This window comes from Stenella coeruleoalba (assembly GCF_951394435.1).
Source record: "Stenella coeruleoalba genome assembly, chromosome: 17".
NCBI classification, from domain to species: domain Eukaryota; kingdom Metazoa; phylum Chordata; class Mammalia; order Artiodactyla; family Delphinidae; genus Stenella; species Stenella coeruleoalba.
Window position 1 is genome coordinate 33,893,738 of NC_137163.1, and position 25,357 is coordinate 33,919,094.

At 41.1% G+C, this 25,357-nt stretch overlaps 1 protein-coding gene across 10 annotated transcripts in view; it reads left to right on the forward strand.

Moving 5' to 3' along the window:
* The window catches only part of NCALD (neurocalcin delta), a 430,559-nt gene that overhangs the window by 92,132 nt on the left and 313,070 nt on the right, over positions 1-25,357 (forward strand). The window contains exon 1 of one of the 10 annotated variants that reach the window (XM_079901528.1): positions 9,363-9,796. The exons of 8 other annotated variants lie outside the window; for them this stretch is intronic. The gene's annotated coding sequence lies outside the window, so the exon portion shown is untranslated. Of the gene's footprint in view, positions 1-9,362; positions 9,797-14,231; positions 14,248-25,357 lie in introns of those variants that run through there. One more of the 10 variants, XM_079901531.1, reaches the window with a different exon arrangement.

Consider the following 25,357-nt stretch of genomic DNA (forward strand, 5'->3'; position numbering starts at 1 on the left):
AATCTTTGGGATGATGTTCCTTGTTCTTTCTTAGAACCTCTGCTTTGTCTTTTTTGGGGAAGTGGGGAGGGAACGGTTTGCAAGCATGTGGGTGTGTTATTGGGGTGTGTTTTTTCAGCCATTTAGAAACAATGTTTTATTTTTAGGTTAAGACATTAATGGTTTCTTCCTGATTGAGTTAAGCCCAAAGTACTCAGGACAAGATGTTGAATTGTAATATGATCTTGTAGGATCTGCTCTCAAGGCTGTTGCATTTCCCGGGCTCTCTGGTAGCCCACTGCTTTCCAGGGCGTGGATGCTTTGGTTGATCTGTTTCAATGATCAGGTTCTGGGTTGCAGTCAGGGTGTTGCAGCGACAGGAAGAAAGGATCAAGCGTTGGAGAAACTGAAGCTGAACTGAGTCTGGTTTCATAAGAAAGACCTCCATATGCTTGGGAAGGGGAAGGAAGGAAATAATTTTTTACCTAATCTCTCCTCCCACAAGGGCCTGGGCCAAGTGATTCTGGCCAGTGCCTGGACTTGCAAGTGAGGTCTCCTTAGACTGACTGTCAGAGAAGGGGTCAGAACCAGAGGCCTGGGGTGAGCCTTCCTTGCCCTACAGCAGTGGTTCTCAAAGTGTGCTCTCTGACCAGCATCTTCTGTATTGCTGGGAATTTATTAAAAACACTCCAGACCTGCTGAATCAGACACCCTTGGTGTGGAGCTCCAGACAGGTTGTTCTAACAAGCACTCTGTAGATCCTAAGTTGAAGAATCATAGCCCTAAAAAGAGCATCAGGGATCCCAAATCTGTCACCCAGGGTTGGAGGGTGGTTGTCCAAGGCTAATCATGAAAAAAATTTCCCCCTCCTACTTAACAGTTAACACATTTAGCAGAATGGTCACTTTTAAGAGACCACTAAACACTCATTCATTTATGTCCCCTAAGTGTTATACTAGCATGGCAGTGATTCATGGCACATTGCAAACTTAGAAAAATTGGTATGTAGATCATATTTTGATATTTCACTAATAGCTTTACATTTTTATAGCCTGATTTCTTTCATGGTTGCCCTGAATTCTTTCAGAACTCAAGCCTGTGACTTCAGTTTTTTAAATACTCGTTCATTCATTCACGCATTCACTCAAATACCGTGGAGCAACTGTTATGTACTAGACCCCGTGCTCTGCTGTCAAGGATAGGTAGTGTAAGGGGTATGATGTCTGTTTATAACGATTTATAACGATAATCACAATATGCTCAGTTACAGTGAATACAAAGAGATTTGGGAGCAAAGAGGATGGAGTGACCCACCCTCCATCACCCATCCTGAAGTGAGGATGGCCTTTGGGAAATTTTCATGGAGAAGGCAATATTTGAATAGAGACCTAAAGGAACAAAAACACTTACCAGGTAGTCAAGATAGGTAGGAATGTTTTGCGTGGAGAGAATACATCTGGGACTGTATTTGCTGTAAGAAATTACCATAAACTTGGTAGCTGAAGCAATATAAAATTATGTATTATTCTGTAGATCAGAAGTCTGACATGGGCTAAAATCAAGGTGTTGGCCGAGTCCATTTCTCTCTGGAGGCTCCGGGGGACAATGTGTTTCTGTGTCTTTTCTAGCTAAAAGAGAGGCTGTCTGCCTTCCTCGGCGTGTGGCATCCTTCTTCCATCTTCAAAGCCGGCTATGGCGGATGGTATCCTTTTCATGCTGCCACCTATCTGGTGGTCGGCATTCATATGATTAGATTGGACCTACCTACAAAATCTAGGATAATCTACCCTCTCAAGGCTGTTAACCTTATTACATCCGCAAGACCCCTTTGCCACGTCAGGTAACATAGTCTCATGTTTTGAGGATTAGAGCATCTTTGGGGACCATTATTCTTCCTCCTGCAGGGACAGCATGATGCCTGAGCGTGGAGACTATTTCAGAAAGAACAAGAAAGCCCCGTGCCGCGGTGCTGTGGCCAGGAGTGAGGGAGGAAGTGCTGCTGAGAACGGAAATGGAAACATGCATATGGCAGAATGGAACAGAGATGCTTTCAGCAGAGGCCCAAGTTTAAAAAGTTTTAGTGACTGAGTTAATTCTGTTGCCTACTATTTTAGAAAAATAATTCCTTTCTTTGTAGAAGAAAAAAAATGGATGCTGGCCACAGGAACAGATAGAGATAGGTAGAAAAATTCCATTTCTTCTTCTTCTGGTTTTTCTTACTTTGCTTATCTGTCTCACCCACCAGAAATTTATTAGGTAAGCCACTGTGAATCACAGGAGCTTTGGTACCGTAGACTTGCTCGTCAGTAACTTGCATTGCTATCTATAGTTAAAAAAAAAAACTTTATATTCACAGTACCTGAGGGGTATATCCAGGCCAGACAGAGTATCCTTCTGCAATGAAATAACAGTAAATCTTGCTCACCTTCCTTTCTAACCACATTTGACCTGTGTCCTCATCCTTTTAGCTGCTTTCCCAGGTAAAGATGGCATATCGTAAAAGGAGAACTTGCTGACTGTATTAAGGTCCCTAACATTTAAGTCCCTTAGCTGGGAAATCATCTACCTTAGTGTGATCTAGAATGCAATTTCAAGTAGTCATCAGCCAACACTTATCGAATACTTATGAGCAATAATGGACTTTAGGTTGGCCATAAACTACACACTCTTTTCTGATCCCATCTCCATCAAATGTTTCATTGTATTAAAGCTCCGATTTTTACTTGGTCTTCAAGTGCTTCATGCAGCAAAACTGTCCGGAATGTAAGTAACTTATTATTAAAAAGTATTTTACCCTTAATACTTCACCACTGAGAAGAGATAAGAGAGAAGAAAATCAGACAGTGAATGTCAGATGGATCTGAGAAATAAATGTAGATGGTGTGGAGTCAAAAGAAGTAATTTACACCCAAACTGAGAAGAATAGTAGGTCAGGGTAGGGAGAAACTCATAAATACAAGAGTGTGGGCTTGGAGGACACACTGACTTGAATTTAAATCCTGGCTCATCCCATGTAAAATGAAAGTTATATTTTTTAACAACTGTTTTAATAACTGGAATTTGAAAATTTTAGCAATACATGTTTCTAACAGGAAAACTATAACATATAGTCAAACTTACACAGAGATAACTTCTATTAAATATCTAGTTGTGCTTTCTTGTGAACCCTCTTCAGTATACTCACAGATGCTGAGGTCAGAAATTAAGAAATTCTATAAATAATATTCTTTCTTGCGTGAGTTTGGAGCTAATTAAGAAAGAGACACAGGAGGCAGACAGATGAAAAAAATTAGCGTCTCATCTAAACCCGCTTAACCTCAAGTCTAAAGCCAGATTCTTCAGTCTGGTTTTTATCAGCCTTTAAGCATGAGGCTTGGTGGGTTTGCGGATTCCTTCCCCGGCATCTGTCACAGGCAGTGCTAGAATATGAGAATGTGTCCACCTCAAAGGCAGAGGGAAGAGGATTGGGGACACACATTCTCTGCGGATATAGGCACATCTGCAGAGAGGAGAGAGCGGAGCCTGCTACCCACTGCTGCCCAGCTGTCAATCAGATAATTCACTGCTTCTTTCAATAAAGAATAACCCCTCCAGGCAGCCCCTGTCTTCCCTCATGTCACCCATGAAGGTAGACTTGGCACTTCTTTGCATTCCCTCCGCAGAACCCACTTAGATTTTATTGACGATTTCATGATGGAGTCCAGGGATGGGGTGGGAAGTTACCTCACATAATCTATAGGTTTTTTCCGTTCAAAAAAAAAAAAATCCCCGTTAGACATTTCACCTCAGTCTCTGATTTTAGCTCATCAATAACTGAATCTCTTCCCGTCCCTTCCACCATTCTTCCTTCTCCTTCCAGGTCTTTCCATCTCTCAGTTTTTCCCTTTTCTACGCAAAGTAGGTTTGCATAATCCAACCTTATTTAAACTCGTAAACTCATACCCTTCACCCTATTCAGCAGAAAACAAACCCTTTAAGGGTCAAGACTCACTGAAGATTATTTAAATCTAGTAGGGGTTTATAAACAATTAATAATTTTTTCGTATATATGACTGTGAGATATTAAATCTTAAAGGAAAAAGCATAAAATTAAAGCTTCTAAAGGTAACTCCTCATTTTGCTGTGGTTTGGAGAAAATTGGCCAAGTAGTCACAAACTTCTATACACTGTAGAGTTGCCCAGCATCACCCAGTTTCATGTTTTGTTTCATCTTTTAAACAATGGCCTCTGGGGTGGTCTTGACTGAATGGCAGACATTCATGGATCCTAGAGTGGCTTAAATACTGCCCAGGCTATGCCTCATGCCTCCGACAATCCTTATTTGTTTCTTTTTTTAAGTGTAATCAGAGGGATGACTTACATATAGTGAGTTTTGGAAGAAGAAATTGATATACCAGGGCTGACATGTACCAGACAAGCTTGATAGGTTTTTCCACCCTGAGTGTTTTGATCTATATCGTTCCTCCCCCTTTGAAGCTGAGGAGATTCCTATGAGCTCCCGAGGTGTTGAAGGTCTCAGAGTTCTTGTGTGCTGTTTCTTTCTCTTGTCCCACTTGCTGCAGGTTACCGTGCACTCATTTTAACAAGTACTTCATTTCCATTACTACTTATGAAGGGCCAACCCTATGCAAGCCGCTGTACAAGGCATTGGGGGCCCAACGTGAACGAGCTCCCGTCACTTCTCAAAGATCTTCCCGTTTTCACTCCAGCCTTCTTCCAGGCTGTCCCTTGCACTGCTGCCAGAGTGCCTGTTTTAAGCCCCAAGGATGGTCTTGTGACCCCTGCACTCCCAACCCCTGCCACTGCTCCCACTGCTTTTAGGGGCAGGTTAGGTTCCTGAACATGGTCTGCAGGTGACAACCCATGTTCTCCCCAGGTACTTCCTCCTGCTGCTTCTCCCTCCCGCTTCTCATCCTGGGCTTCTGTGCTCCTTCCCACTGGCCTCCTTTCAGCTTGTCAGGCATGGCTTTTCCCCTCCATCTTGAGAACTTGGGGTGTGTGCGTTCTCTGCTGGGGGGCTCCTGCTTCTCCCTTTCCCCTGGGTAACTGCTGCCTCATTTGAGGTGACCACCTCTCAGGGCTCTTCCTGACTAGGTAAAATGTGTCACAGAGCCCCGTGTAGCACTTTGCAGTTGTAGGTTTTTTTTTGCAGTACGTGGGCCTCTCACTGCTGTGACCTCTCCCGTTGCGGAGCACAGGCTCCAGACGCGCAGGCCCAGCGGCCCCGGCTCACGGGCCCAGCCGCTCCGCGGCATGCGGGGTCCTCCCGGACCGGGGCATGAACCCATGTCCCCCGCATCGGCAGGTGGACTCCCAACCACTATGCCACCAGGGAAGCCCCAGTTGTAGTTTTATATTTGTTTGAGAGATGCTTGTCTCCTCCACTAGACTGTGAGCTGTCCAAGGGCGGAGTTTTGACTATGTACGTCATGGTATTCCCAGTGCCCAGTACAGCGTAGGCTCTCAGTAAACATTTGTCAACTGGATGAACGAATATAGATAGGTTCTTGCCCTCCAGGAATTTACAGTCTAGTAGTCTATGACTCAAACATAAAATACGATGTAGTAAGTGCTATCTGTGACAGAGGAAATACGGATTACTATGGGAGCACATGGCTGCTACCCCAGACTTAGGGATGGTAAGGAGGAGGTGGAAGAAGTATATAGTGTGGTGGTTATAAAGCACTGGCTCTGGACCCAAGCAAAGCTATGTTCAAATCCTGGTTTTACCCCTTCTTAGCTGGGTGGCCTTTAGGAAGGTCATTTAACCTCGTCGTACCTCAGTGTTATTATCTGTAAACTGGGTCCAATAATAATACATACTGAAGTCTGAAGACCTGTTCTACTTGGAATGGTGTGTTAGTTATTTGTTTATTAAAAATTTTTTAAAAAATTTATTTTTATTTTTGGCTGCGTGGGGCTTTCTCTAGCTGCGGCGAGTGGGGGCTACTCTTTGTTGTGGTGCGCGGGCTTCTCATTGCAGTGGCTTCTCTTGTTTCAGAGCAGGGGCTCTAGGCATGTGGGCTTCAGTAGTTGCGGCACGTGGGCTCAGTAGTTGTGGCTTGCGGGCTCTAGAATGTGGGCTCAGTAGTTGTGGCTTGCGGGCTCTAGAGCACAGGCTCAGTAGCTATGGCATGCAGGCTTAGTTGCTCTGTGGCATGTAGGATCTTCCCGGACCAGGGCTTGAACCTGTGTCCCCTGCATTGGTGGGCGGATTCTTAACCACTGCGTCACCAGGGAAGCCCTGTGTATTAGTTATTTATTGCTGTGCAACAAACTACCCCAAAAGCTAGAAGCTTAATACAACAAATATCAATACTTGTTATCTTATACAGTTTCTTAGGGTCAGGAATCCAAGAGTGGCTTAGCTGGGTGGTCTGGCTCAGGGTCTCTCATGAGATTGCAGTTACACTGTTGGGTGGGACTGAAGCCTTGAGTAGGGTTGGAGGATCTACTTCCAAGCTCAGTTACATGGCTACCATCAGGAGGCTTCAGTTCCTTCCCTAATGAGCCTCTTCATGGGCCTGATCATGACATGGCTTCCTCGAGAATGAGTGATCCAAGAGAAGACAGCCCCAGATGGAAGCTGCAGTCCTTCATAATCTAACCTCAGAAGGGACATACCATCACTTCGGTCATATTCTGTTGATTACAGAGACAAATGGTGATCAGCCCTGCTCTAATGTGGGAGAGACTTACACAGAGGTGTGAATACAGGGAGGTGGAGACCATCTTGGAGACTGGTTACCTGGATGGTCAGATCTCAAGGACACCTGGGATTGGTCTTTGATTTGACCTGCTGAGGTTGCCCTGAAATGTGAGTGGTCAGGCTCGAGCTCACTAGTGAATATTTTCAAGACAAGGGGCACTTATACTATGATAGTGTTGATTTAGAGTTTGTGACAGTTTTCACTATTGCCTGCTGATCTGTTCTTCTCAACCACCACCAACCAGCCCCGCATAGAGCCTCTGGGATTGTTTGTTCAATTGTTTGCTCACTCATCCATCCCTTCTTTCAGAAGTACTCTTACTGCATTTATTGATAGTGAATCCTCTTTGAGGGAGGTGTATCTTATCCCCATTTCGCAGATCTCAAAGCTGGCACTCAAGAAGCCAGGTAGACTTCCTCAAGGTCATGTAGTTATTAAGGGGGCAGCTTCTGAGTTCTGACTCAGGATTGTTTCATCCCAAAGTTCATGCTCTTAAAACAAACAAAAAAAGCATAAGCCCCATTGTTCTTACTAAGGAAGTGACACACATTCTTTGTAAAAATTTTAGAAAATGAACAACATAGTTACGTCTTTTCACATATTTTATGATGTTATTTTTCCTTTTGGATAATTTCTGAGAAGTGTAATTGGTTAGTTAAAAGGTATACAGAGTGTTAAGGCTTTAAAAACGTATCTGGCATACTGACCTCCCAGAAGAGTACCAAGTTACTCCCTAAAATGTATGTTCTTCATACAAACCTGTATCCAAAAGATAACTAAGGATGTAATGAAAGTCATCTCGGAGTGTTTGTTTTGTGCTTCCTGTGTGCTCATGGGCTCTGTTTTGTTCTACAACAAAAAGAGGTGGGAAAAATGGGGTTCTAATAATAGTTTGGTTTACCAAGATCCACTCAGAAATAAAAAGAGAGCCGCAAGAAAGCTGAAAGAGAAATTAGATGTTAGTTTGCTTTTGTTCTATCAACTTTTCAGTGTGAAATTTCAAACAATGGTGTGTTGTGTGTTTAAGAGTAAGATGGTGTAGTCCACACCAGCTGATTAACTGATGACTAATCATTTCTTGCTCTTCGTTAATTTGGTGAAAAGAGAATCAATCCAGCCATGTCTGAGTAAATTGATTATTCAACAGAAAGGGATGATTCTATCAAAAGTCCTCATTTGGTACCACTGTATACAGAGTAGAAGTGCCAGGGAGAAGGCAGGCATTTTATTCAGCAAGTCACTTAAAAGGAAAACAATTACATGTGTATTTTTATATCCTTAATAATAGCTAATGTTTAGCAAGCACTTGTTATATGCAGACACTGCTCTAGGGTCTTTCTTCTCTTTCTGTCATTAACTAGGCTTTTCACTTTGGGGTGTGGGGACAACAGGTGATTTGTAGGTGTCTGGAGAGTGTGAGAAGCTGCTGCTACTGTGGTGGGGAGGGTGCAGGGGGGAGGGGCAGTGGGAAGTGTTAGACATGGTTCCGTTGGCTTTTTTCAGCTTATTGTGAATGAATGTGACTTGGGTCTCTCTTGAATGATTTGAGATAGTTTTGAAGCTGTCAAGCTAAGTTCAGTTTTTCTTTATGAAGTTGGCAATTATTTCTGTCAAGAACGATTCCAGGGGGTTCTGGCTATGCGGTGCCACGTGGCTGTTCTTCTGGGGCTGGGCATAGGATGAGGGCACCTTTATCTTTGCTAGATGTCAACTGATTGCACCCCACATTAGTTATACAGCTTACATTCCCACTAGCAGCATGGGAGGGCTCCCTTTGTCCGCAGATCATCAATTCTTGGTGAACTTTCCGTTTTTTTCCCCAGTCTGATGGATCTGAGGGGATGTGTATTAGTCAGGGTTCTCCAGAGAAACAGAACCAATAGGATGTTCATATACATGGTATATAAATATATTATATAGATAGATATCGATAACACATACGTATATATGTATATCTAGTCATCAGTCTATGTATTGATCTATGTATCTGTGTAGGTATGTATGTATTTGTGTATCTATGTATCTGTCTATCTACCTATCTATCTATCTATCTATCTATCGAGATTGATTTATTTTAAGGAACTGGCTTAGGTATGTGTGGAGCTGGCAAGTCTGAAATTTGCATGGCAGCCCAGCAGGCTAGAGACCCATAGAAATGCTGATGTTGCTGCTGGAGTACAAAGACCGTCTGGAGGCAGAATTCCCTCTTTCTTGGAGGACCTCAAGTTTTTTCTCTTACAGCCTTCAACTGATTGGATGAGGCCCACCTACATTATGGAGGGTAATCTGCTTTACTTAAAGTCTACTGATTGAAATGTTAATCTCATCTAAAAAATACCTTCACAGTGACATCTAGACTGGTGTTTGACCAAATATATGGGCACTGTGTCCTAACGAAGTTGACACATAAAGTTAGCCATTACTGGATGTTTTTAAACATTTCTGCTGCTGGGACAATGCCTTGCACATAGTAAGCATGTTCAGTGCAAGTACTTGTGGATGAATGTGTGAAAGAATGACTGGAAGAAAGATGTGACTCCGCTAATGTCTTAGTTCATAACCTATAAGAGATGCCATGAGGATGGGTGAGAAAATGACAGTTAACATGTTCTAATATCTTAGAAAGCAAGATCTTAAAGAATCTCAGTTTGTGTAAGAATTGCATACTGGTAGAATTGGAAAGGATACAATTTGTATGTGAATAAAGAGTTAAACTTTCGTGAATGCTTTGGTGGGGTCCTTCTATATATTTTACCTTAATTGGTGAATCCACAACTTTAAGACTGAGAGTCCTTTAAAAAATAGGCATTCATGTGTCCATAATAAAAACCTAAAGGAATGAAAGGCCTTTTAAACCGTAAGATATTACTGAATCAAAGAGAAATGACATCTAACCAACCTGACGTGTGTTGGTATTGCCAGGTGGTTAACGATGCCAGCTTCGGAGTTAGACTGCCTGGGTTTGGATTCTGGCTCCCGTGTTGATTAATTTTGTGCCTCAGTTTCCCCCACTGTAGAATGGGGATAACCGTGATCAGCCTCTGGAGTTGCTGTGAAGATTAAATGAATTACATGTGGAAAACGCTTAATCCAGTGCCTGGTGTAGAGTAAGTGGTCAAGCAGTGTTACTCATTAGCACTCTCTTCATATTTATCTTTTAGTATGCTGCTTTTAATAGCCAGTTAAGAGTAGAGACAATATGTTTAAATATCCCAATTTTAAGCATTCAGTATTTAAATCAATATTTAAAATATTAAATTCATATTTCATATTAGTATTTAAATATTTAATATTTTTCAAATAACCAATTTTTAAATAAAGAGGGTACAGTAAATTAGATTTTAAAGAAATCAAGATTTCGTCATTGGGTTTGAATTTCATAGCACATAGGAAATGAGATTATAACATATATGGTAACTTCTTAAATATACATACCGAGAATTTCTGGGGCATACTGTTCTTTATGTTTGTGGGTTGGAAGCTTGTCTCCTTATAGGATTCCACAGATTGTTCTAATAGAAGGGTCTGGCTCCTGTTTGTTTTGTGACTGTCAAATTTTTTGAGATTTCTTCTAAGGCAAACTATGACTTGTGGGCTAAATCTGGCCTGATGCTTGTTTTTGTATGGCCTTTGAGCTAAGAACGGTTTTTACATTTAAAAATCAAAAGAAAGGGGCTTCCCGGGTAGCGCAGTGGTTGAGAGTCCGCCTGCCGATGCAGGGGACACGGGTTCGTGCCCCGGTCCAGGAAGATCCCACATGCCACGGAGCGGCTGAGCCCGTGAGCCATGGCTGCTGAGCCTGCGCGTCCGGAGCCTGTGCTCCACAACGGGAGAAGCCACAGCAGTGAGAGGCCCGCGTACCGGAAAAAAATAAAAAAATAAAAAAAAAATAAAAAGAAGGATAATATTTCATGACGTGAAAATTCTATGAAATTAGAATTTCAGTGTCCATAAATAGCGTTTTATTGGAATGCAGCCACACTGATTCCTTTACGGGTTGTCCATAGCTGCTTTCATGGTACAGCTGCAGAGCTGAGTAGTGGCAGCAAGGACTGTATGGCCCACAAAGCCTAAAATATTAACTACCAGGTCCTTTATAGGAAAAGTTTGCCAGCACCTGTCCAGTTCCAAATGTGGTAGAACAGAGAGGTCAGATTCAGCTTTGTTCATTTTGGAACCTGTTAGCAAGTGAGGTCAGAGACGGAAGCTTTTAGGTAAAATAAACTTCCTGGATTATGTGTGGATTTAACTACTTTAAGTCATCCTTACCTTCCGAGGTAGTGCAAGTGAGAACATTTAGAGACAGTGGAGCCCTGGATGAGAGAAAGGTAAATGGCTTCAGAGCTGATATCAAAAGGTTGTCGTGGCAGGTGGGCCTGCTACTTAGGCAATCAAGAGGGAGTCTGTGAATAGAGGTCTGTAATCTGTAATTTTTTTAGGCCCAAATGCATTAGATAAAAAGGGCACCACCCAGTGGGAGTGTTTTTCCTTTTCTTTTCTGATATTCTTAGGCTGTAATCTTCTCAACTGCTTCATCAGGGTTTATCTGCTGTAATTACTGAAATCTGTGGTACATGTTATCAACATGTCAAAAGAACTAATAAACCCTTTCCTTAAAAATAAGAAAAATTATCTTAAGCTGCCAACCATAAAATGCTTGAAACTTATTTCTTTGTGTAACTTCATAAAAGTGCTTATGAGAGATTCTTCCTGCTTACCTTGCTGCTGATAAAAATACAAAGAACATTAAATTCAGTTTCTTTCCAGATAGAAAAATTCTGGCGGATGTAATTCTCTGTGGCAAGTTGCAGTTTAGAAAGTTCATTCTTCTGCTCTTTTGAAGACCTACTTTATTAAAATTTTTGTTGAAAAAAATTTTTTTAACATAGCTCCTCATTATTGCTTAGAATGAACACTCTAGAGAAATGATATCTTCAGGAAGTCTCATGTTTTAAAAATATTGAAATAATGGGGCATTGTGTTAACCTGATACACTGTAGTTTGGATTCTGCGTGGTGCAGTGTGGTTTTTGACTTCTGTGTTCTGATGGCTTGGTCATGGGCTAAGACTTTTCAAGGCTTTGTTTAGATGATTCCCTTATTTCTTCCAGTTGTCCTATCCCTATAGCCCTTTGGAGTACAGTGCTGTTCAATAAGAGTTTTAACTCAGATGTCGACATAGAGCTCTGCGACATTGGAAAACCAGCAGTTGAGTTACCATGTCTAGTTGACAAAAGCAGGAAGAAAATTAAAGAGCAGAGAGCAAGGCTTTATGTATTTTTTTTTTTAAACATCTTTCTTGGAGTATAATTGCTTTACAGTGGTGTGTTAGTTTCTGCTGTATAACAAAGTGAATCAGCTATACGTATACATATACCCCCGTATCTCCTCCCTCTTGCGTCTCCCTCCCACCCCCCATCCCACCCCTCTAGGTGGTCACAAAGCACTGAGCTGATCTCCCTGTGCTATGCAGCTGCTTCCCACTAGCTACCTATTTTACATTTGGTAGTGTATATGTGTCCATGCCACTCTCTCACTTCGTCCCAGCTTACCCTTCCCCCTCCCCGTATCCTCAAGTCCATTCTCTACATCTGCGTCTTTATTCCTGTTCTGCCCCTAGGTTCTTCAGAACCATTTATTTATTTATTTTTAGATTCCATATATATGTGTTAAGGCTTAATGTTTTTATAACAATGGGAAAAAATGAGTGTAAGTTCCTAAAACTCAACAATAAGAAAACAAGTAAAAAATGGACAAAAGAGCTAACAGATCTAACTTCACCAAAAAAGATATACAGATGGCAAATAAGCATTGGAAAATATGTTCAACATTATATGCCATCAGGGATTGCAAGTTAAAACACAATGAGATACCACTACACACCTAAAATCCAAAACGCTGACAACACCAACTGTTGGCAAGGATGTGGAACAACAGGAACTCTCATTCATTGCTCTTGGGAATGCAGAATGGTACAGCTACTTGGGAAAACAAGTTTGGCAGGTTCTTATAAAACTTAACATATTCTTACCGTATAATCCAACAGTCACATTCCTTGTTATTTACCCAAATGAATTAAAAACATATGTCCCTCCCAGAACCTGCAGATGAATGTTTATAGCAGCTTTATTTATAATTGTCTGAACTGGGAAGCAACCAAGCTGTTCTTCAGTAGGTGAATGGATAAACTGTGGTACATTCATACAGTGGAATATTATTCAGTGATAAATACATATTGCTAAATGGAAGAAGCCAATCTGAAAGGGCTATATACTGTATGATTCCAACTATATGACATTCTGGAAAAGGCCAAACTATGGAGACAATAAAAAGGTCAGTGATTTCCAGGGGTTAGAGAGAGGGATGAATAGGTAGAGCACAGAGGATTTTCAGAACAGTGAAACTATTCTGTATGATGCTGTAGTGCTAGATATATGTCATTATACATTTGTCAAAACCTGTAGAATATATAAGACAAAAAAGTGAACCCTAATGTAAACTATGAGCTTTAGTTAAAAATAACTTATCAGTATTGATGCATCAGTTGTAACAAATGTACCACATTAATGTTGGATGTTAACAGTAGGGGAAATTTATTGTGTGTGGGGTGGAGCAGCAGAGGAGGTGTATATGGGAATTTTGTACTTTCTGCTCAATTTTTCAGTAAACCTAAAATTGCTCTAAAAAATGGAGTTATTAATTAAAAACAAACAGTGTACAATAGCAAAATCTAGGTCTTTATTTCCCTTCTTGTTGATGCTTATTAATTTTTACAACTCTCAACCCCATTTATGGAAGAACAGCAATTCAGCCACTCTTATATATCCAAGAGACATAATTTTTAGAATGTATATTCCCACTGTTGCTCACATTGTACTGAAATATTTGTTGAGTTGAATGGCTAAGAATGGGTTAGAAGAATGAATGGAGTAGATTGGCAGATCCTTTTTTCCTTAGAATAAAGAAGACTCTTGAAGCTTTGTAAAGTGTTTTAGCAATAATTGGAAAATTTTTTGAATTTATATTCCTTTCAGGTTAGCAACTTAGAGCACAGTTGTGGTAAAAGCAAAAAGATGCAGGGGTAAAGAACCCTCAACTGGTCAGTCTGCCAATATTGGTTGAATGCTACTATGTGCTGGGCCCGGTGCACAGGTATTCAATATAGACAGGGTCCCTCCTGTCAAAGACTAACAGTTTAGTGACTTTGATCATGATATTGGGGGTGGACAATCTTGGTTTTTATTCTAGCCTTGACGCCTATGGCCTGTGAAATCTTGGGTGATTTACCTCAGTTTTTCATTTCTCATTTGGCAATAAGGACCATACCTACCATGGACAGACTTGTGAGGATTAAATTCAGGCATATAAAGCACCTCACATTAATAAGCATACAAATTATAGATTAGTTTTTCCTTTTATTCCCCTTTGGAATTGACAGTACAGTAAGGCTGTCAAAGGCTCTGCATTTCTTTATCCTCTTTAAGTTAACTCTCCCTCTGTAACCAACTCCAGGAACACAGGAAGGAAAAAGTGGGTTAGAGGCAGCTGTGAACTGAAGGGTAAGTGACAACCAAGTTCTTTAACTACCTGATCTGATAAAGACAAAGCCTCACTCCTTAGAAAATCCCCATAGAAGTTATTGTTTCAAGTTAGAAAGTGTGCGTGTATGTGAGTGTGTGTGATTATTGTGATTATTTTTCTTCGACAAATAGGGAGAAGAAAGTACATAATGAGACAAAACCCACAAAAAAATTCAAAGCACACTTAAAACTTTCACACACATAGAGACACACACACACACACGCACACGCACAAATTCAGTTCAACTGGAAGTAAATGACAACAGACAGTTCTTCATTTATAAAGATTTCCCTCGTTCACATGAAAGAACATACTTGTAGAGCCAAGTGGCCACTTTTCTTAGTTGGTCTCCTCCTTTCTGGTAGTGGAGGGGCCCACTAACCCCCCGGTCCAGTTTTGAGTGGTCAGCAACAGCAGTGGACAGAAGAGGCCATTCAGAGAGGACCTGGCAGGGAAGCCATGTCTGAATTAGTGCTGGATGGATAGAAGGACACTCATGCACTCTCAGAAAAAGAGTTCTTGGGCTATGTGGCTTTCTCCTCAGAGAATTGCCTTTACTGAGTTGTATTTTTCTGCAATATTGTCTGCTTTTTTGGAGGAAGAGAGATGAGAATTACATGAGCAACCCATGTCTTTAGTGAAAACCGCACACCAATTTGATTGATTTCATTGTCTAGAAAAAAAACAAAGAACAACAGACTCTGTGTATAACCTAATACCCCTACATTTTTATTAATTAGTTAATAACAATAATACATTATTATTATTATTCTGCCTTAGCTAGAAGGCGTTAGTCAATCCTGTGTCTCAGAAATTGGATGCTTAAAATCTTTAGCCCATTAATTTTTTTTCAAGTGACCTCTGCTCTTTATGATCCTTAAATGTCTTAATCTATAAGCCCCCTCAAAGCCTCTCAGAAGCAGACAAGAAAAAAACCTTAAGTAAATGTAAAAATAGTAACATATCCTCAAGTGGGAAAAGAGTCTCCAAACCATAAATGTAATTTGAATTCTAGTTCACCTCTTGATCTCAAACCTTTTATTTAAATCACAGAGACATTTGTTTTTAGAACTGGAAGAGTCCTCACTCAAGAGAATTTTCCTTTCTGTAGAGGCCAATCTGGGGCACCAAGTAGAGGAAATTTTTAAAAGGATAGAGAAAAAGTCATTTATTCGCCAGTCTTTTGCACAGCTCTTTTTCCTTTCCATTGAAATTAAACACAGACACACCCATGTCCAGTGGCTATTGCATGGGAAGGAATACAGCTCTTCTGCTCTGTGCTCTGGAGGTGGACCTGGTTTAGAACCTCAGCTTTATGACTTACTACTGGCTGTGATCTCAGTTTTTTCAATCAAAAGCGGAGAAGAATAATGATAGTCCTTACCAGGTAGAATTGTTGTGAGAAGTAAATTACATAATGTATATAAAAAGGGCTTAGGCTAATGCCTGGCCCCTGATAATGTTCAATAAATGGCACCTTTTGTTATTTTCTTTTTCATCAGGATCATTAGTATGTACTATGGATAACTGTTCTAGATCTGCACTAATAGAGTAGCTACTATCCACCTGTGACTCTTTAAATTTAAATTAATTAAAATAAACTAAAAGTAAAAATTCAGTTCCTCATTTGCATTTGCCACATTTCAGTGGCTCAGTGCCACATGTGGATAGTGCAGACATAGAACCTTTTCATCATCCAAGTAAGTTCTGTTGCTGCTCTGGAGTATACCCGATGGCATTATAAACTCATAAGCCAAGGGTTGTCTTTCAAATGTCAGATAATTAATGATTTACACCACGTCTGATATGACCTCTATAACATTAAAAAAAATACTCATTGTGAGATGAATCAGAATGAAGCTATAATAATAATAAAAAAATGTGGCCAGAGGGTTAAATGTTACTTTACCTGGTAAAACTTTTTGGACAGTGGAAGGCATTGCAGTCACTCTTCTAGTTTGTAAATACTGTCTAAGAACATGTAAGAGAAGTACTTATGAGTATATGATTCAGACACAGAAACTTGAACAGATAAGGGGAGGTCAGGTACAGTAAAGGAGAGATCAACATCATCTTGGTAAAGGGCTGAGTTTATGTCTTTTAGGAGGATCCTTTACGGTTCTGGGAAGGTTTATCATACATTGTTCTCAGTTGGTGAAGTAGAGTTTATAGATGCTTGGTGCAATATCAGGGAACATCAATCCAACAGTGAATTATTTAAATGTATTTGGTGGACAGGGTTCAAAGTAAACAGTGACCTATAAAAGCAAGATTAATAGCAGCACTGTTTATTTATGAAGTATCAAGAATAATTTTTATCACATAGGCTAGATTATTTGGGGGAGTGGATTATATAATTTAAAGTTATTTAAACTTAGCACATTATAGCCTCAATGAACATGGAGGAACTAAATCATACGTCCCTGTGAATTCCTAGAAATGGCTGGCAGAAACGGTGCAATGCAGCATGGTTCAGACTGTGCATGGTGACCAATTTGTGATCATAGAATCAGTTTAGTGAGTTATGACCAACATTTAAAAAATGAAATGGAATGAAATAGAATGGGAAATACCAGAGTATGTTGCATGTATTAAGGGAAAACATTGTGCTGTAAAATATTTGCTTCAAATAAGTGTATATGAGCATACTGAGTCACAGTGAATTCTTTTTTTCCTCCGTGGGTTGCAGTGAGAAATGTTTAAAAGCCAGTGGTGTAGAGGAAATTCAAGTATCAATTGGATAGTTGAACCCTGTTGTTTTTGATGATGACAAGAACAGCTAAAATCTGAATGTTTACCAAGTACCAGTGCTTTTATTTCTTTACACAAATCACATTTTATTTGCAAAACATTATATATAATTCAGTTATGCTCAAAAAGACACATGTACCCCAGTGTTCATTGCAGCTCTATTTACAATAGCCAGGACATGGAAGCAACCTAAGTGTCCATCAACAGAGGAATGGATAAAGAAGATGTGGCACATATATACAATGGAGTATTACTCAGCCATAAAAAGGAACAAAATTGAGTCATTTGCAGAGATGTGGATGGACCTAGAGACTGTCATACAGAGTGAAGTGAGTCAGAAAGAGAAAAACAAGTATCGTATATTAACACATATATGTGGAATGTAGAAAGATGGTATAGATGATTTTATTTGCAAAGCAGAAATAGAGACACAGAAGTAGAGAACAAAGGTATGGATACCAAGGGGGGAAGGGGTGATGGTGGGATGAATTGAGAGGTTGGGATTGACATATATACACTATTGATACTATGTATAAAATAGATAACTAATGAGAACCTACTATAGCACAGGGAACTCTACTCAGTGCTCTGTGGTGACCTAAATGAGAAGGAAATCCAAAAAAGAGGGGATATATGTATATGTATAGCTGATTCACTTTGCTGTACAGTATGAGCTAACACAATATTGTAAAGCAACTATACTCCAATAAAAATTAAAAAAATAAATATCATTGGGATAAATAAAAATTATACTGCTCAAAAAAATTCAGTTATGTAGCAAAGAATAAAATGTAAGGATTTTTTAAAATGTTATTCTCACATACACCCACCCAGATGGGCACATTATACTCCTAGGCTATGTTTCAGTGAGGTTAAAATGCCTTCCCAGGGTCATAGAGCTGCTGCAGAAGTTGAGCTGAGATTTGAACCAGGACTCTCTGTCTTCAGGGTCAGTGGACTAGAGTCAACATATTTTCCTTTAAGATGCCTTTGAACAAGGCAGAGCTCAACCTTTTGGTCATTACTCAGTGACCCTGCCATCAGAGTACAGCCATAGAATCAAAAGGAGGTGAAACCAGACTTGATCTCTTTTACTTATGGCCCCTTGGTTTCATGGCAGCAGTGCATTATGGTAGGAAGCCCTGAGTTTAGAAATAGAGACAGTTGCTAACCTTTGTGAGCCTTGGATTTCTCCTCTATTTTCTAAATCCATTTTTTTTTTCTAGAGCTGTTGTCTATTGAACCTATGCACGTAAATGTACCTACTCTGTGCCAGGCCTTGTTGTAAGCACTTTGCATGTATTAATGCATTGAAATCTCACAGAACCCTACCTAGTAGATTCTGTTAGCATCTCTGTTTTACTAGTGTCAAAACTGAAGGCTTGAGAGGACCAGTAACTTGCCCAGACTCACAGAGCTACTAAGTGACATTACTGAAATCCAATCTATGTAGACCTGCTCCAAAGCTATGTACTTAACCATGACAGTAAAGTTCCTCTCGAAATATTAAAGAATCCTTAAATTTCCCCCATTCAACTCTTTGAACGCCTTTCTGAGCCGCTTCTGATTGGCCATGAAAGTTCTTTCTAACTTACAGAAACATCCGTTCAGTAGTGACGTCAATCATCACTCTTCTCCCTGCTAACTCCGTTCGTGGGATGAATTATGGTCCTTTCCGTCCCATGCCTGTAGACGTTATGCTAGCTTTTTCCTCAGCCCAGAGGAGCAGTTTCCCAAATATTCCTCTCTTCCTGAACCCATTTCTCTGAGTCCTCAAATTCCCTAGCAAGGATTAACTATTGTTTTGGTCAGTTTATTCATCATTTAAAGTTGTAAATAATATTCTTACAGCCTCTCCAACTGTCTTCTCAAATTCCTCTTCTCTGTCTCTTCTAGTATTTTATCAGACTTAAATTAGACTTAAAATTTTAAAAAAAGAACTATTTTTACGTAACTCGTGTAGCAATTTTCCATGTGTTGTTTTAACATGTCCTGCTTAAAATGAAGGCCATAACTGACCGCAAGTAACTGAAAATATGTTGAAATTCTAACATATTTCTGAGTGTTGATGCTCAGAGATTCTGGTAATATTTTAACATCAGTCATTTGAGGCAAACCGGAGTCCTTGAACCAATGATGTAATTATTTTTCCTCCCAGTAGAGATGCAACCAGAGTCCTAGAGCTTAGGAGTAGCTACCAGGTGTCTTCTTTCTGGCTTGGCCTTTCAGGTAGGGACAAGGAAGCAAAGAAAATGAGCAGTTACAAAACGTTCCCCTCCCAGCCCCTTCTTATTACTCCAGCCCGATTTAGTACAACATAGGTAGCCTTATTTTTTATTTTAAAAAATTGTCTTGTCTATAATAGAAATGGAGAACAGCTGCTTGCTAACCTCCTCACATTTTGCCTTTTACACTTTAATTCCAATTTCAGGTCACTTCTTAATAGTCCCAACTCCTTTGACTTCTCCTTGTCCAAGCTCCCAATTCTCAGCCTTTCATTATCTTTACAACATTTTGCTCACATCCAGATTTTCAACCTGTGACAGCCTATTAATATTTAATCAACAATACAGATACTTGCTGCTGGATTAAGGACAAGACAGCTGTCAACTCTATGGCAACAGTTATAGAAAGCAGCAGGAAGAACATCAGAAAAATAAAACAAAACAAAAAACCCTCTCTAAACTTTTTCATTAAAGAAGTTTCCAAAGCTTAAACTTCAACAAAATATTATCCTGAAATGGAAATGAGTAAAGGACTCACATGGGCCATACACTAATTGAGGAATCCAGTTAAATGTCCATAATTGTGTAAAGGAAATTTAAAATATTGTAAGAACAAGCAGGTGTGCCCGAAGTGACTTCCTTGTGTGAGAGGTGAGTTTATCCTTTGCTTTTAATACCTTGATGACAGCAAGTCTTAAGATAAGTCTCAGGAGATCTTGTTGGAGCAGCATTTTGTTGGTGGTGGGTCCACTGCTAGCACATACGGAGAAGGGGTTTGGTTGGCTCCTTCCCTTGTGTTCCCTTTTTCCTCCCATCCCAGGGCCTCGCCAAGTCCTCTGTGTTGGGATGGAAAGATAGGGGAGCTGGAAAGTTTTGACTTGATGTTCCTGCTGTTAGACGGCTTTATACTCTCTGGACCTGGCTGGTGTTGAAGGCCAACTTTTTTTCTCCTGGGTGTTTTTATGGATGTTCCAGAGACCACCCACTTCCTTACCTCCACCACCATCCCCACTTGCTGCCCTAATCATTGAGACCCTTTCACCTGTAGCTCTCTTGATGCACATGATGCATGGTCTCTCCTCTGGTTCTTCATTTACTCCTTCTTCATCCCAAGGAGTCTGGAGTCACATCCAGCTTTCATCAAGCATCTAGGAGACCCTACACAACAGGCCCTCACGTGACCTCACACCAGCCCTCTTGTGTGTGGCCCCATCTCCACCTCATCACGGGAAACATGCAGGCATCCTTTGGACTGATGAGCTCTAGTGGAGGCCCATCCGGATTCTAACAAGTCTACCTCCCGCACTTCAGGATTTTCAATCCACGGTGACTTCTGTGATGCAGGAGTGAACTGCCCTTAACCAGGCTTGAAGTGAAAATAGACAGCCTCCACCCCTTTCGCGAGGGTTAAAGTACAGCTCTCTCCAAATAAGTCCTCCTCACACATTCTTTTCTCAGTTGTTTTCCTCTCATCTCTCTCTTTGATATTCTTGTTGTTGGTGAGGGGTCTGAGTCCTCTAACTAGTTCTTGGACACTAACTGTAAAATTCTGCCTTGGGTTTACTGTCTCTAAACTGAGAGAAAAGTTTCCACGTTGACATGCTGTTACACGTGTAGTAAACCCACCAAACTCATTGAGGACGGTGTGTACTTTTAGGCCTAGACCAAGCTGTGCTAGGGCGAAATACGCTCTCCAGGGATTTGAGCAGGGCATTCCTCCCAGGAAAAAGGCCTCTAATCAATGGGTGATGCCCTGATTAGTGAAACCCACCGTACCATAGTAGGTGATTGGATTTTGACTAGAAAAAGGAGACCTTTTTTCCTTGATCAAAGCCTCAAGGGTAATTGGGTGCCAGCAGGGAGGCATTTCCTCTTGATTGTGGCCCTCTGTGTCTAGACTGGTGTGTTATTGCAGCCTTCCTCTGGACTTCCAGGCCACGCCAAGTGGAGAATTCTGAGCTCACCAATCAGCTAGGATGGCAGTTTTCAGAGAGCAGTTCCAGTTGCTTTGACTTTCTCTTTGAGGTCCTCATGCCTTGGCCTGGGGGTCTACATTCCCTGTATCAAACTGGCTTTTGAAAGAACCTCCTACTCTCTAGGTCAGGGGTCATTACAAATGTGGCCCCAAGCCACACATGGCCCACTGGAGAGATTTTTGTTTGGCTGTTTTGTTAGGTCTGCACAGTGTTTTAAAAGGCAAGTCATCTAGGCCTGTTCCTTTCAACCTAGCTCGCACAGCTCCTGTGTGCTAACTGCACGTGCCTGTAGGCATTCAAGCTTTACTACCTCTTTTTGGATCTTTTAGGATATCTTCCAGTGTGAATTAAGGTAAACTCACTGAAACAAGCCAATATGCCTTTGAGTAATCGGGAGGTAAGGTAAAAGCACTTTCTGTTGTAGTTTTCCATTTCCTTTGTCAATGATTTATTTGTTTTGGGGGAAGAGGAGTGATGGGAGAGTACCAAAAAGAAAGGGGCATGTCTCTTTCTGTGGCATGAAGGCTGCACAGGTAAGGGCTAAGACAAAAGAGGGGCATTTATTACAACAACAACAACAAAAGATACACCCCCGTATTTTCCCCCCACTGACAAGAATTCTTTAACACTTAAATTGAGAAATTAGTAAAACAGATGAGGGATGACTAAGTAGGCCTTTGGTCAATGATACTTTAATGGGACCAAAACCACATTGGGAAAATACACCTTTAACTCTGCCTTAAACTTTTCCAGAGTATAACCACAGCAGTGCCCATGAACCAAAACACCACCATGTCCACAGCAGCCCTGACCTATGGGACAGCTTGTCGGGGTACTCTTTGAACTAGAAAGTGTCCTTTTATGAGCCTGTCTCCATGTTATGAAGGTGGGTACACGGGCAGCTCACCTTGAATAGTTCCAGTGACAAGACGACTGTTGTCTTTGCCACATATGGAACTAGCAGCCCTTCAGGAGGCATTACCAACCCTCCGCTGCCCATCCCAACTGCCTTTTAATGGATTTACTATTACTAAGCTTACCTGGAAGGAACACCTGTTGGAGCTGGTCAACATGACAACCCGTCTGGGCTCCAGAATGTGTGTGATGTGGGCTGTGTGAGTCTAATTGTAGCAGCAGGAACCCACTTGTGTCTGTATTCTCATCTCAAATCCAGAATTCTGTTGGAACCAGGGTTTGATTTACCTGGCCACCGAAGGAAACCATTACACTCCCACTTGCTCCTGGATCTGTGGTCCTTTCTAGGGGCTGCAGAAAGTTCATTCTCTCTTGCCTGTGCTCCCCCCATTCTACTCAGGACAACAGCTAAATGGTGGAGATCGGTTCTTTCCTTGCTGTGGGTTACTTTTCTCCAGGATAACACACAAGCTCAGTGTTGTAGAACCTGTTAAAACTATAGGCTTTAATTCTTGCAACATATTATAGTGGGAAGTGAGCAAAGCTAGTTGTGCTTTTCTTGTGTGTTTAGATACTACCATTGATTACAAGAATGATAAACACTTATCCAGTGCTTACTAGGAGCTAGACTTTATGCAAAATCATTTAATCCTCACAGCCCCCTAGGAGGTAGGGATTATCACATTGTTGTTTTACAGGCACAGAGAGGTCAAGGAACTGGCTTGAGCTCATCTGGTGAGTAAGTGGCGAGGAGAGGGAGTCGAATCCAGGCAGCGTGGCTCCTGAATCTTTGTTTCTAATCATCACTGCCTGGACTTTCTCAGATTAATGATGCAAAATTTAAATGAGATTGTATTTGAAAGTTAAATAAACTCCCAACGATTATACAGATATCAATTATCACTCTCCTTTGGCTTCCTTAGGGGAGAATGTTAGGGACAGGCCTTCCTTCTGAAGACAGTGGAAATGTGAGAAAGAACATCAGCAACATGTTCTGACAATGTCACCATCATGGTCATTGTATTAGTTTTCTGTTGCTGGGGGCTTGGGTTTCAGACAACACAAGTTTATTATCTCATAGTTCACGAGGATCGGGAATCCAGCACAGGCTGGCTGGGTGCTGCTCAGGGTCTCCCCAGGCTGAAATCAAGGTGGTAGCAGGGACTGTGATCTCAACTGAGGCACAGGGTTGTCTTCCTAGCTCACTGGCTGTTGGCAGGATTTATTTCCTTGATATTGTAGGACTGACATCCCTCTTTTCTTGCTAGTAGTTGGCTGGGACCGCCCTGAGCTCCTCGAGGACACCTGAGATTCCTCGCCAGTTGGCTCCCGTAGGCGCTTTGCAACATAGATGTTTGCTTTCTTCCAGGCCAGCAGGAGTGCATCTCTCTCTAGTTGGCTAGGATGGAGTGACAGTCCCATCTCCATTAGTCATATAATGTAACCTAATTGAGGAAGTGACCATCCCACCATATTCACAGGTTCCCACTTGAGGGGAGGAGATTGCACAGGTGTGTACACCTGGGTGAGGGAATCTTGGTGGACATCTTAGAATTCTGCCCACTATAGTTGTTGTGGTTTGGGAACCCATAGGGGTCTCAGGAACACTGCTAAAGTGAATGTTAGAAAAGTGTGGAATGGGTTACTAATGAATATGGGTACGTCACCCAAACATACTTACGTGCTCTTCTGGTTAATGCTGCAGAATCTGGAGCCTTCTGCTTAAGTCTTCTAGGGGCTTTGCTGCCAAGGGAATAATCAAGGCCACCAAATGCCAGGTGGTAAGAATTGTCAGGGGAGTTTGTGGACTTGATTCTGATGAAAGTTGATGCAGCATCCTTTGCAGGCTCGCAGGCTCACCCTGTTTCTTACATACTCTGCAAACCCCATGCAGAGTACTATGTGATAAGCATTCCTTATCCAGAGCAAGGATTGTTCTTTGCGAGAATATAGTTATTGTCTCTGTCTCACAGGCCTATAGGCAATAGTTTTCTTTCCGCATGGTGTGGACAGAGCCTGTGTGGGAAGGTGCTGGTTTCATTTCTGTCACATTTCACTTGTCCATTTCCTGAGGGCAATTTAAATCCCCAAATTGGTTCAGTGGAGAACTACCACGGAGCAGCTCAGGGTCAGTTTAGTACAGTAAGGCAATGGCCATCGGGAAGTTCCAGTGAGTCAGGGGCCCTAGAAGGCCCTATAAGAAGCAGCACTGTCCTCACCAGCTGGAAATTTTGTTGGTGAGGTTAAATATCTGCACACTGATGAACTCAGATTACCTAGGGGTGAAGGCAGGGAAGAGAGAGACTTTATCTGGACACAGGTTGAGTGCTTTGAAACTTCAGGTATTGAAATAACAAAAATATTTTATTGATATAAGATGTTTTATATACAAAGTGCTGTCAGTTCAGGTCAAGATCCTTTATTTAGTTTTCCTCAAGATTTAAAAACAACAACTGTATCTCATGGTCAAGAAGGAGGCAAACTGATGTGAAGCACTTCAGTTTGCTCAAATAATTGGGTCCCTTCCAGTTCTAGGCTAAAGGCAGTGGCCTGTCAGGAATATTTAAGTGATGGTACTGAGAGCATTCTTTTATCTTTAAAATTATGAATGTAATATAGTCATCCCTTGGCACCCGTGGGAGATTGATTCCAGGACCCCTGCAGATGCCAAAATCCACAGATGCTCAAGTCCCTTGTATAAAATTGCCTAGTACAGTGGGCTCTCTGTATTGGTGGGTTCCTCATCTGTGGATATGCGGCTGGTTGAATCCGTGGATGTGGAACCTGTGGCTATGGAAGGCCAGCTGTACATGCTAATTGCAAAAAATAAAATTAGAAAAATAGAAGAAAGTAAAAAAAATGCTTATAATTCCAATAACAGTTGTTGATATTTTGGCATGTGGATGTATATTATAGACACACACACCAATTTGGTAATTTCATTTAAAAGATTTTTACAAGTATTTTTTGAGATTTTTAACACGGCATTAAATATTCTTCTATAGTATAATGGTGTGATGGTTAAGAGCACGGAGTCTGGGATCAGATCAGATCGCCTGAGTTTGAATACTAGCTCAGCACTTTCTAATTTGGTGGCCTTGGGCAAGTTACTTAACTTCTTTGCCTTAGTTTTCTCTGTAAAATGCGCGCAATAATAATACTTACATCATAGGATTATAGTAAAGATCAAATGAGTTAATTTATTTACAAATTGTTTAGAA